General features: G+C 44.6%; 1 protein-coding gene across 2 annotated transcripts in view; it reads right to left on the bottom strand.

The window, feature by feature from the left end:
* Nucleotides 1–14,752, bottom strand: part of LOC144770737 (uncharacterized) — a 214,967-nt gene that overhangs the window by 48,767 nt on the left and 151,448 nt on the right. The window lies entirely within an intron of this gene.

Here is a 14,752-nt window from a genome sequence, read left to right as displayed (position 1 = left end):
CTGCTTCAGAAGCCCCACCACTGGGCCCAGCTCCAAAGCCCACTAAGCCTTCAGGCAGCTCGGGATCGAGTCAGTCACACCACGGTGCCGAAAAACCCTCTTTGGCACCGAAACATAAGCCCATGGTAACGTTGACGCCAAACTCTTCTGCACCAAAACCCAAAATACCAGAAACTTCGGCACCAAAGCAAACTTCATCCAAAACTTCAGATCCAAAAAAACAACCGAAAACTTCTGAGTCGAAAACTCCACCAAAGCAAAAGGACACACAAACTCCTTCTAAAGCTAAGGAAAATGCACCAAAACACCATTCAGAGCCTAAGTCGTCGGTGCCGAAAAAAGACAGTACATCCAAGGAACTTTTCCATCCAACGGATCCTAAGCAAAAGACCCTGCATATTGACCCCATTATTTGGCAAGTCACCTCTATACCACTTAAAAGAGGAAACTGGACACCTCAGAAACACCCGAGATACCCTCAAAGAAAAAAGACTCAGCCACTTCACCTTTGAGGCCTTTTTCACCACATCCACAGCTTCCAATCATTATACTTTCTCCAACACACTCTCCAAAACCTCCTCTATCACCTGCAACACAAGATGATGATGAGGAGGATTTAGGGGGTGTGGATGAAAACATAGACCCATCACATCATGGTCTAGATACTGATGACACCCACAGTATTCCACCTCATGACTCTTGGGAAGATGATAATGTCCCAAATGAACCTGAGCCGGATTTATACCCCTCCAGACCATCCCTTCCAGATGACAACGTAGGGTTTGCACAACTAATAAGTAGAGCTGCACAATACCATGGGGTTTAACTCCATTCGGACCCCCTAGAAGAGAATTCTTTATTAGACACATTCTCACAGCCTCAAAAGACAACTAAGATGCTCCCTATGCTCAAAGGGATGATTAAACATGCCCCTCAGGTTTTTAAAGACCCTGTCAGAGCTAGGGTGCTCAATCCTAGTATTGAGGAAAAATACAAACCAGCTGCAAGTGATCCAGTTCACATTAGGTCAACTTCCTCTGGACTCATTGGTAGTGGCGAATGCCCGTAAACTGGCAAATTCCCAAACCACAGGTGATGCACCTCCGCCAGAGAAAGATTCTAAACTACTAGATGCATCAGGTAAAAGATTTGCGTCCCAGGCAGCAAAGTTCTGGCGTATTGCCAACTCACACGCCTTACTAGCAAGGTATGACAGGGCTCACTACGATGAGCTTGAAAAGCTCATGCAGCATCTCCCAGAGCAATATAAGACCAAGGCAAACAATCTTATACAAGAGGGAAAATTAATTACAAACACCTCAATTAAATATGTCCTGGATGCAGCATCTCGCACAATTAATACAAGTGTTTTGGTCTGATTAGCAGGCCCACAGCCACATTAAGTCGAAAACCAGTGAAGCAAAAAGCAAAAATTGGGGCGCCCATAGGTAAGCAGACCCGAAGACGGGGTCTGAGGAAGCCGGCTTATACTTCTTTTGGATTCGAGCCAGGAAGGTGTCCATCACAGGGTCTAGAATCCCTGGAATCAAAGATCACCATTGTCGCCACCTGATGAGCGGACATTTCGATGTTCAGCTTCTGAGCCCCTCTCTGAAGCACATCGTGGTAGGTGTTGATATCATCTATCGGAGACACCCTCGAGCTAGGGCTGTCCGATAATGTAGGGGAATAATCCCTCTTCGACGATCGGGTGGAAGAAGAAGACCACGACGGTATCCTTCTACTTCTGCGATGGGAATTATGTCTTCGTCCCCATGACCTGTCTGTGCGTTCCTCTCGTCTGGGGGAATATGATCTGTCATGCCTTCGTTCTCGATGTCTGCCCGTGCGTTCGCCACGTCTAGGGGAGCTCGACCTGTCCACTTCCTGCACCAATCTTTGTAAAGGTGACCTATGGAATGGACTGGCATATTCTTGCATCCACTGTGCCCCAGTATCCTTCCAGTGATGCAGGGGGAGAAGCCATCTCGGGGACAAGTGCACAGCAGAGGAAGTCTCCCTTTGCTGTGATGGAGACTGAATGAGTAGGTCTGCTGGCTTCTGCAGAGGCTGATCTCGTAGAAGGCTGTCCAGAGGAGTGCGAGGGAGAATGGCGTGAAGCCGATTCCATCACCAGAACCACTGATCCTTCCATAGATCTCACTGAGGTAGGCCTTGATGTTGGGCGTGCGCCTCTCGGTGCGGACGACGCCTGGACATCCCTTCTGCTCAACGTTGAACATCGGCCCGATGGCGACCGCCGCCGTTCCGATCCAGATGAATAGTCTCTGTGCCTCGACGTCTAAAGTCGCGTTGAAGATGTCGGATACTCCTCGATGGCCAAGGGCTTCTGTTGCTCGTCGCCGGGTTGACGACGGCGGAGGGCCATGAGTCTTCGACGTTGACGACGTACCTGAGTGACTATGACTCCTTGACGGCGAGCCCGCTGTAGAAGGTCTTTTCTTAGACAAATGACCTACCGGTGGTTGATTTTTCAGCGCAGAGCCAGACGCTGAGGTAGACGGGTGAGAGGTCTTGCTTCAAAATGGTGATCTAGACCTCTTGGAACCCTTCCTCACCGGAGACCTTCCTCTTGAAGATTTTTCTGCCAACCCATACAGGCGAATAATTTCTCTGTCCTTCAAAGTTCTCTTGGACAGGGTTTGGCAATGAGGACCGTTCTTAGGGTCATGGTCTTCAGGCAAACAAAGGATACAGACCTCTTGAGAGTCTGTTTTGGCCTTCTATTTACTACAAAAAGGACAAGAGGCAAAAAGAGAAGTCATTTTGAGTGGTAAAAAATGCCCAAAATTGTCAAAAAATGACAGAGCCTTACTTCAGAAGGTGGAAGACGTCGACGTAAGTCAAAAAAGTTATGAAAAACAGAAAGAAGTGGAGCTGTGTAACCAGGATCCTTCCTGTAGGAGCTGGAAAGAACAACTGACCTAACTGTCACCCCTGAGGCATGATGGGAAGCTGGGGGTCATGACTGCCTTAAAGGCACGGTGCCAGTTTATCTCTATGTTGCTATGAGTTAGCTTTTCAGTCTTTTTAGACTGCGTTTTTGTAATGCAGCCTGGGAGCTGTATATGATTCAGTCCTATGTGAGTTTTCTACTGACTGCTGAGCATTAAAACAGTTTCAAAATATGTTTTGCTGTTGGTTTCTCCTTTTTCTTAAGCTTATGTTATGATATAATGGGGAGTTCTTACAGCATTATACAGCTCTGATGTTGATAAGGCTGCAATTGTGTATATACACACACACACACACATATATATATATATATATATATATATATATATATATATATATATATATATATATATATATATATATATATATATATATATATATATATATATTCACTGAAAAAACCATAGGTTATAGACCATATATAGTTAGGAATTAGCATTTACAAAACCTTGAAAATTCACTGAAAAAACCATAGGTTATAGACCATATATAGTTAGGAATTAGCATTTAAAAAACCTTATTTTACTCACACAAAACCATTGAAATTCCATATATAGTTAGTTGCACTAACTATATATCGCGCACCCGCAATCCACTGCTGATCATGTCACATATTACATCATTCATGACATGGTCAGTGACATCACTGATGACATCACTGATGACATCTCAAATGACATCACTGATGACATCACTGATGACATCTCAAATGACATCACTGATGAGATCACTGATGACATCATCCAGTGACTGTGTGTTTCTGTAAAGTTTAAATATGTTTTACATATTGAAGAATGAGTAGATGTATAAGTGTCTGGACGAAGGATTTAGTAGGTGCATGACTGAATGTATGAGTGAGTGATTAAATGTGTCTCACTGAGTGCATGGGTTAGTGACTAAACTGTCTTAATTTGTGCATCATTATGTCTGTTGTTCTGTAAACTGCTGCATGTGTTGATCAGTAGCTATATGATTAACTATATGGGTTATTGATTGATTGTCCAAGTATTTGTATAGGAGACTGAGTGTGTGTGTGGCTGGCTGGGAGGTGTGTGACTCTGTGCCGATCAATGTGTACTTGTATCAATGATTGTATAAGAAAGTAAGTATGTGTTAGTGTATGTTTGAAAATGTAAGGTGCTCTATGTTTAACTGTATAGACAAGAAAATGGAAGTGTGATTGATTCTTTACAGGACTGACTAGGTGTGTGAGTAACTCCATGGATGAGTGGCAGAGTGTAAGTGTCTGTATAGGTGTATGAGTGCATATGATAGTGTTGTAAAGATGAGTGATTGTATGTATGAATGATTGTATGGGTGAATGAGTGAATGTGTGTGTAGACGTAGGAATCAGTGAGTACGTATGTAGTAACTAGTATTGGTGTGTCAATGGTTTCAAAAATTATACTCTGTATTTAACACTGGGTGAAACAGAGGTTATATTAAAACGTGAGGAGATGCATTGTATTGTCACATGAATGATATCATCAGTGATGTGGTCATTGATGTCATTTGAGATGTCATCAGTGATGTCATCAGTGATGTCACTGACCATGTCATGAATGATGTAATATGTGACATGATCAGCAGTGGATTGCGGGTGCGCGATATATAGTTAGTGCAACTAACTATATATGGAATTTCAATGGTTTTGTGTGAGTAAAATAAGGTTTTTTAAATGCTAATTCCTAACTATATATGGTCTATAACCTATGGTTTTTTCAGTGAATTTTCAAGGTTTTGTAAATGCTAATTCCTAACTATATATGGTCTATAACCTATGGTTTTTTCAGTGAATTTCAATGGTTTTTTAATAGCAAATATCATAAGCTGTCGAATGTCAAGTACGTGGTAAGTAAAAACATTTTCGTGTTTATGCACACTGATCTGCTTTGAATACTGCCCCCCACCCCTCATTTCTATTAGGAGTACTCTCTCTTTGCAGATAGTGAAGGGTAGTTAACGCAGCCCTTTGCCCCCTTTGTAATACGTCGTGCCTGCTTCTCTCTCCATTTGATTGATTGTTCTCTTTGGTTCATTCTCTATTTACAAACAAGCACAGAGTCGCAATACTCTGTTTAGTCTTTGCAGATAGCGAAAAATCGTGTAAAAAAACAAAAGGAATCGAGCAAAATCAGTAGGCCACTAATGGGATCTCTTTTTGACCTCGCTAAAATAGAAACATTAGGAACAACCTGTTGAAAATAGCAATGCGTATGTACATAAGCGGCGTTCATTTGTGTTCACAGTACCCCTTGTTGATTGTTTCAATCGAGCATTGAATTGTTCGAAGTTAATTCTCTTAAGGATCTTCTCTACCTGCAAACGAGGAAGAATAGGAATATTCTCTCTCCCTTTGCAGATAGTGAAGGGTAGGTAACGCAAGCCTTTAACACGTCGTACCTATTTCATTCCTCATTGATTGATTGATTGTCCGAACATTGACTGTTTGGGAATTAGTTCTTTTTGGAGGTATTCCCTGTTTGCAAATAAACGTAGGAAAATCTTTGCAAGTAGTGAAAGGGTACGTAATGCGGACCTTTCTCCCCCGTTGAAATCTGTCATGCCTATCTACTCCCCACTGATTGATGCACCTTTTTCACCCGGACCATTTACTAGAGATACGTCATCTGGCCCGACCAGAGAGCACCCCTAGTGAAAAGGACATATGCAATAATAACGAAGTGATCACTGTATCCTGTTAACAGAAACTTTACCATGAAACAACCTGGAAAGAAAAAAATAGGAAAACGAAAATCAGTAGGCCACTGATGAACATGAACTTTTATTAAACAACAAACAAAGAAACGATAACATAACGTAATGATAAAACCTATTAATGTCCTAGAAACAAGAAAACGTTAAAGTATGCCAGTGGTGAGAGACCAGAAAAACAGTCCGAGAAACCAAATCACCCCTCGCTGTCCCAACTCATGCACTCTGAAAGTTCAAAGTTTTGAGGAGTGCTTGTAACATTGTCTGAAGCCTATTTGCAATTGCTTCATCTTCACTATTCTTAAAGTAAGTGGGGGCTGTTGTGATGCGGTGCCACCCTGAACCGCTTGACGGAGGCCCCCGAGGGACGGTGTCATGTCGCGGACTCGGAGGGGGCGCTTGGCTCCGGCCCCCTCCCCAAGTCGTGTTGCCCTGGTGTGGCCTGAGATCGCCCCCGACATAGGTGGCCGGCTCCCGGGGTCAAGCGGAACTTTTTTCCTTTTGGTGACTCTTCCATTCTTCACCTTGTCCCACAATCCGTTTCACCTAAAGACACGCTGTAGTGGGGCACCCCTTTTCCGTTTCATTTGCCATTCAGCCCGCTTTTGCTACACTGTGCCTCTTCCGCTATTCAGCTGTTTACCGCCCGCTCTTTCGACTACAGCGTCTCGCTCACCATGTACTTGAGTTGCTCCCGCTCTTGCGGTGCAGCGATAGGCGGCTGCCACAGGACTCTCAAAATGGCGGCCATCTCTTCAGATTTGGGCGTGGTCCACTAAAATGGGCCTGCGACACCTTGGAACTCGGACGCTTGTCTGCTAGAGCTTGGGCTCCATTCTCGAAAGCGTCCCCTCATCCTTGAAGATTCTACAAAAGTCTTGGGGGCCCCCGACTCCCGCAGGCTTCTGGTGGGGAGCGCCTAGCATGATTGCTCGTGGAATGGCCACGACGGAGCTACGAAATGGTGGTGCTCTCATGCTAACGCCAGCTTCAGTCTGAAACATCCAGAAACACTGTAGACTACCAATTCGATCAGTTCCGGTAGCGCTCCAACGTGACCCGGTAGAGAAGAACTTGCCCTCCCCTCTTTGACTGATGGTTCTTGTTGCCTGTCCCTTCTGTTGTCATTTAACAGAACTATTTAGCCTGCTGAAAGGGGTTGTGTGCCGTCCGCTGGTTGGTGGAGACATTTTGACTATATTCTGGACCTGCGTTGTCGCGTAATGCGTCATATGACGTGCCGCGTTAGAAAGTTTAATAAATTATTAAACACAATAAACAATCCTTAAAAAATAAAAAAAAATAAAAAATAATCAACAAAACCAACAATCAATTAACAACAGTATTTGAAAAGTCTATCATTCATTTTTCATTGCAGTACGCTGCCCAGAAAGCTTCCCGGTTCCCGGACCGGGCGCTACCCACGCAAAAAAACAAAAAAAAAATTTTTTTTTTTTTTGCCCCGCGGGGCCGTTTTAAAGCCTCCACATTAAACCTAGGGGGTCAGGGAGGATCTACTATGCCCCCTTATGGTTATTTGCCCCTTTGTTTTGGCCTCCTCTTGTCTCTCGATCCTACCGAGAGACAAGATGGCGGCCGCTACGGACTTTTTGGAATGTTGACAGACGCCAGAGAACCAATCAGCTTCGCTTCACAAAGCTCCGTTGCGCGAAAAGTACGCGTCCTGGAGCGCTGCCCAGAGCGCGCTTACAGATATATATCTTTTTTTAAACGTTAATTTCTCAAAATCCACTGGAGCACATATATTGAGACCTACAAAAGGCACATCGGGCTACCAGTCCCTACAATTTTGCCAAGTTTCGTGCAAATCCATTCAGCCGTTCGGGCTAAAAGTGAGGCCAACCGCCCTATGGAAATTAACATGGGAAAAACGCGTTTTGGGACCCCCCTTTTTTCTCGGCCCCCCCTTGACGAACCCCCCCAAAATTTTCAGGGGCTGCTCAGAAACAAAATGTGCCATTTTCCTGAAAATTTCAGCCAATTCCGTCCACAAACGCCAAAGTTATTAGACATAGAATTTTCAAAAATCCCATAGAGAAAAAATCCTAACTATATATACCTACTGGCGACCGCCAGTAGGTAATATATATATATATATATATATATATATATATATATATATATATTCACTGAAAAAACCATAGGTTATAGACCATATATAGTTAGGAATTAGCATTTAAAAAACCTTATTTTACTCACACAAAACCATTGAAATTCCATATATAGTTAGTTGCACTAACTATATATCGCGCACCCGCAATCCACTGCTGATGATGTCACATATTACATCATTCATGACATGGTCAGTGACATCACTGATGACATCACTGATGACATCTCAAATGACATCACTGATGACATCATCCAGTGACTGTGTGTTTCTATAAAGTTTAAATATGTTTTACATATTGAAGAATGAGTAGATGTATAACTGTCTGGACGAAGGATTTAGTAGGTGCATGACTGAATGTATGAGTGAGTGATTAAATGTGTCTCACTGAGTGCATGGGTTAGTGACTAAACTGTCTTAATTTGTGCATCATTATGTCTGTTGTTCTGTAAACTGCTGCATGTGTTGATCAGTAGCTATATGATTAACTATATGGGTTATTGATTGATTGTCCAAGTATTTGTATGGGAGACTGAGTGTGTGTGTGGCTGGCTGGGAGGTGTGTGACTCTGTGCAGATCAATGTGTACTTGTATCAATGATTCTATAAGAAAGTAAGTATGTGTTAGTATATGTTTGAAAATGTAAGGTGCTCTATGTTTAACTGTATAGACAAGAAAATGGAAGTGTGATTGATTCTTTACAGGACTGACTAGGTGTGTGAGTAACTCCATGGATGAGTGGCAGAGTGTGAGTGTCTGTATAGATGTATGAGTGCATATGATAGTGTTGTAAAGATGAGTGATTGTATGTATGAATGATTGTATGGGTGAATGAGTGAATGTGTGTGTAGACGTAGGAATCAGTGAGTACGTATGTAGTAACTAGTATTGGTGTGTCAATGGTTTCAAAAATTATACTCCGTTTTTAACACTGGGTGAAACAGAGGTTATATTAAAATGTGAGGAGATGCATTGTATTGTCACATGAATGATATCATCAGTGATGTGGTCATTGATGTCAAATGAGATGTCATCAGTGATGTCATCAGTGATGTCATCAGTGATGTCATCAGTGATGTCACTGACCATGTCATGAATGATGTAATATGTGACATCATCAGCAGTGGATTGCGGGTGCGCGATATATAGTTAGTGCAACTAACTATATATGGAATTTCAATGGTTTTGTGTGAGTAAAATAAGGTTTTTTAAATGCTAATTCCTAACTATATATGGTCTATAACCTATGGTTTTTTCAGTGAATTTTCAAGGTTTTGTAAATGCTAATTCCTAACTATATATGGTCTATAACCTATGGTTTTTTCAGTGAATTTCAATGGTTTTTTAATAGCAAATATCATAAGCTGTCGAATGTCAAGTACGTGGTAAGTGAAAACATTTTCGTGTTTATGCACACTGATCTGCTTTGAATGGTGCCCCCCCCCCTCATTTCTATTAGGAGTACTCTCTCTTTGCACATAGTGAAGGGTAGTTAATGCAGGCCTTTGCCCCCGTTGTAATACGTCGTGCCTGCTTCTCTCTCCATTTGATTGATTGTTATCCAAGTATTTACTGTTTTAGAATTGGTTCTCTTTGGTTCATTCTCTATTTACAAACAAACACAGAGTCGCAATACTCTGTTTAGTCTTTGCAGATAACGAAAAATCGTGTAAAAAAAAAAGAAAAGGAATCGAGCAAAATCAGTAGGCCACTAATGGGATCTCTTTTTGACCTCGCTAAAATAGAAACATTAGGAACAACCCCTCATGACAAATACAAAACTAGTGAAATGAACTGAACTCCACACAATGATGGCTGCAAAACAGCTCGGCTCCGCCACCCACCCCGCCCAAAATAACGATAAAAAGCGGCTGCCATGATTGGTTGCGGAATGGCCACGACGGAGCTACGAAATGGTGCTGCTCTCATGCTAACCCCAGCTTCAGTCTGAAACATCCAGAAACACTGTAGACTACCAATTCGATCAGTTCTGGTAGCGCCCCAATGTAACCCGGTAGAGAAGAACTAGCCCTCCCCTCTTTGACTGATGGTTCTTGTTGCCTGTCCCTTCTGTTGTCATTTAACAGAACTATTTAGCCTGCTGAAAGGGGTTGTGTTCCGACCGCTGGTTGGTGGACACATTTTGACTATATTCTGGACCTGCGTTGTCGCGTAATGCGTCATATGACGCGCCGCGTTGGCGCATCCGGAAGTCATCCGGGGCGCGCAGCGCGTAACGTAAGCATAACAAGTCATGTGACTTGTTAATAAAACTTTTCATTGGTTCATTTTACTTTTCTTATTCTAATGATGAAAGGCTTGGTCATATGACCTAAAAATTACGCTTTTTATTACTTCCGAACATTATTTTTTCTTAAATATATGTTATAATGTTCCAGGCTAATGTACTTTCCCGGAAAATTTACAACTGTCCTGCAAGTAAAATATATTCTTTTTTCGAGAAAAAGAGCGTTTCTTCGTCCCATGACGGAGCCGTTGAGCAAAAGAGGGTCGACCTGCTGTCTTAGTCGCCGATACGCCTGAATATGAGATTCTTATCGATCACTTTATGTTGCAGGAATAGAAAACACAACAGCCCTTGACCATTTATCTTTACTGCGTTCCTTCGTATTATACCTTTTACCCTTCATGTAATTGGTCTGCTTTATTTCACTTGCCTTTTAATGATTCTAAAACAGTGACTATTATTAAAAACTTTACCAATGTATATACTACTACCATGTTTTCTTTTAAAAACCTTTATTGTGAAAATTTCATCATACAAATACGAGCCTATAACCACGTGGGCCTGCCACAGAGCAAACTGTAATCGTATATGATGAATAGACATTTACACTGTAGAGGAACGTAACGGGCGGGCCATTAGGTTGCAAGAACTAAGGTGTCTAACAGTTACGGAATCGGTGGACGTACATTTTATAATTAAAATACGACAGGGCCACTTACAATAAAATTATCTAGATATACATTTGCGGGCAAGTACCATGGGTGACGTTAATTCGAACTTTCAACAGTACAGTAATCAATAACACATCAGAACTTAATATCAATAGGGATGTCGAAATATTCAATCAATTCTCGTCCCCGCCCGCCATGTGCTTCAAAACTGCATACGTATCTCGTGATTTCAAGGTTCTGCAACCAGTACACAACAAGGAGTTACGAGTCCCATTTATTCCGGCGCCATTTTGGGCGAGGACGGGCAGGTCCAGGATATAGTCAAAATGTCTCTACCAACCATCGACTATGATGACGTTCATATGCTGTATTTATTAGAGTAACACTCATCTGTCCACATGAAATTAATTTGCCACAATCTAAACATGTCATTTTAATCTTTCCAAAGTTCTTCTAAATATTTGGGACCGTTTCCCTTGCCTCTGAAGCTCTCAGTGCCACTTCTTTGATGAATGTACTAGCAGGTCAGGGGTTCTCCTCCAAATCTCTCTTTTATGCAGCACTATAATTAATTGGTGCCACCTCTCCATATGACGATGCATAGTATAGTTACCACAACTATATTTTTTTTCGGTTCCTCTGGAGAGTTCATCGTGGCAGATGAAGCGTGTAACGTACCGGGCATTTACCTTTTTTTGCATGTACAGGAAAGGAAGAAAAAAAATCGAGCGTCCGAGTTCTAAGGTGTCCCAGGGCCATTTTAGTGGACCAGGCCCAAATCCAAAGAACAGGCCGCCATTTTGAGAGTCCTCTTGCAGCCGCCTGTCGCTGTAGCATCAAGAGCAGCCGAAACTCAGCTGAATGGCAACTGAAACGGTAAAGGGGCGCCCCACTACATTTCAGCATTGTAGGATGACCACACCAGTACAGCAACTTGCTAGACATCACCTCGGTGCCATCCGGATCTCGGCGCCCCACTGCAGATGAAGTGCCTCTCAACTATGAAACCACCACGGTGACATCCGGATCTTGGCGCGTTGTGCTGCCTTCGGCCTATTCGCACATCGGTCCGCTACTGACGCCATCTCACAGGCTAATGGGGCGACCCACGCCGAGTTTCAGCATTGTAGGATGACCACACCAGTACAGCAACTTGCTGGACATCACCTCGGTGCCATCCGAATCTTAGCATCTCAACGCCTAGTGGTATCTTCCATACAGAAAATCTTGTTACGCTGCCTTTGGCCCCATTCGCACATCAGTCCGCAACTTAGACATCACCTCGGTGCCATCCGGATCTTGGCATCTCAGCGCCTTGTGGTGTCAGTCAGAAAATATTGTTGCGCTGCCTTTGGCCCCATTCGCACATCAGTCCGCTACTGACACCATCTCACAGGCCAACAGGGCGCCCCACGCCGACTTTTACCATTGTACGATGGCCACACCAGTGGCACAGCTTGCTAGACATCACCTCGGTGCCATCCGAATCTTGGCATCTCAACGCCTAGTGTTATCTTCCATACAGAAAATATTGTTACGCTGCCTTTGGCCCCATTCGCACATCGGTCCGCAACTTAGACATCACCTCGGTGCCATCCGGATCTTGGCATCTCAGCGCCTTGTGGTGTATTCTCTTCAGAAAATATTGTTGCGCTGCCTTTGGCCCCATTCGCACATCGGTCCGCAACTTAGACATCACCTCAGTGCCATCCGGATCTTGGCATCTCAGCGCCTTGTGGTGTCTTCTACTCCGAAAATATTGTAGAAAATATTGTTGCGCTGCCTTTGGCCCCATTCGCACATCAGTCCGCTACTGACACCATCTCACAGGCCAACAGGGCGCCCCACGCCGACTTTTACCATTGTACGATGGCCACACCAGTGCCACAACTTGCTAGACACCACCTCGGTGCCATCCGGATCTTGGCGCGTTGTGCTGCCTTCGGCCTATTCGCACATCGGTCCGCTACTGACGCAAACTCACAGGCCAACGGGGCGCCCCACGCCGACTTTCAGCATTGTAGGATGGCCACACCAGTGCGGCAACTTGCTACACACCACCTCGGTGCCATCCGGATCTTGACATCTCAGCGCCTAGTGGTGTCTTCTATTCCGAAAATATTGTTGCGCTGCCTTCGGCCCCATTCACACATCGGTCCGCTACTGACGCCATCTCACAGGCCAACGGGGCGCCCCACGCCGACTTTCAGCATTGTAGGATTGCCACACCAGTGCCACAACTTGCTAGACACCACCTCGGTGCCATCTGGAACTTGGCATCTCAGTGCCTTGTGGTGTCTTCAATTCAGAATATATTGTTGCGCTGCCTTTGGCCCCATTCGCACATCGGTCCGCTACTGACGCCATCTCACAGGCCAACGGGGCGCCCCACGCCGACTTTCAGCATTGTAGGATGGCCACACCAGTGCGGCAACTTACTAGACACCACCTCGGTGCCATCCGGATCTTGGCGCGTTGTGCTGCCTTCAGCCTATTCGCACATCGGTCCGCTACTGACGCAAACTCACAGGCCAACGGGGCGCCCCACGCCGACTTTCAGCATTGTAGGATGGCCACACCAGTGCTGCAACTTGCTGGACACCACCTCGGTGCCATCCGGATCTTGGCGCGTTGTGTTGCCTTCGGCCTATTCGCACATCGGTCCGCTACTGACGCCGCCTCACGTGCCAACGTATTTTCTCCGCATTTTATACCCTATGCCGCATAACAGGTCATGTGACTTGTTTATAAAACTTTTCATTGGTTCATTTTACTTTTGGTTTCCTAATGATGGAAGGCTTGATCATATGACCTAAAAACAACACTTTTCATTGGATGAAAACTTTTTTTTTTTCCCAAACGATGAAAGCCCCACCTTGTTTCTGGATGTTTCAGACTGAAGCTGGCGTCAGCATGAGAGCACCACCATCTCGTAGCTCCGTCGTGGTCATTCCGTGAGCAATCATGGCAGCCGCTCCCCACCAGAAGCCTGCAGGAGTCGGGGCCCCCAAAACTTTTGATGAATTCTCAATGCGGAGGGGACGCTTTCGAGAATGGGGTCCAAGACCTAGCAGACAAGCGTCCGATTTCCAAGGTGTCCCAGGGCCATTTCAGTGGACCAGGCCCAAAGAGGAAAGAGCCTGCCGCCATTTTGAGAGTCCTGTGACAGCCGCCTATCGCTGCACCGCAAGAGTGGGCGCAACTCAGCTGAATTGCGGCTTTTGACACAGTGGACCAAAAACGGACGGAATGGCAACTGAAACGGTAAAGGGGCGCCCCACTACAACAGATGACACTCCACCTGGAGAGGCCCGTTCACACCGCCTCCCCCGGGGCGCCCCACGCCGTTATTCGGAGCAGCATTGTAGGATACCAAGACCAGTGCGGCAACTTACTGGACATCACCTTGGTGCCATCGTTCTGCTGCCTTGGAACTATTCGCACAACACTTTGCTACTGATGACCCACCCCCCGCGACGCACCACGCCGTTATTTGCTGGGTGGCAACTTACTAGACATCACTTTCGTGTCATCTAGATTTGGGCGCGTTCTGCTGCCTTGGAACTATTCGCACAACAGTTTGCTACTGATGACCCACCCCCCGCGACGCCCCACGCCGGAAATCTGGACGTTGTGCTGCGTTGGGACTATTCGCACAGCCGACCGCTACTTCGTTGTTTTTCCCTAAAAATGTTTATATGTTATTACTATTTTTGTTTTCTTGTATATATTTATAAATTATTAAAGTTTTATAATCTTACTACTTTGTCGGAGTGCTACATATTTTTAATGTGACACATAATTGTAAAAACTTTAATGTACAAAGAGTCATCCCTGGAATCTTCCGCTTCACGCTCGGTCCCCTCCCCAATCACAATACAGGATGGTTTTCAGATAATAGCAACGCTTCTGCTGTGACGGATCTCATCGAGTGTGGGCCTTGATCTACTATAACTCCTTTGAAGAGGGGTGATTCTTTACAGCTGTGGCCATAAACTACATCTGCAGGG

This window comes from Lissotriton helveticus, chromosome 7, assembly GCF_964261635.1.
Source record: "Lissotriton helveticus chromosome 7, aLisHel1.1, whole genome shotgun sequence".
NCBI lineage: Eukaryota > Metazoa > Chordata > Amphibia > Caudata > Salamandridae > Lissotriton > Lissotriton helveticus.
This window is presented reverse-complemented; position numbering and strand designations above follow the sequence as displayed.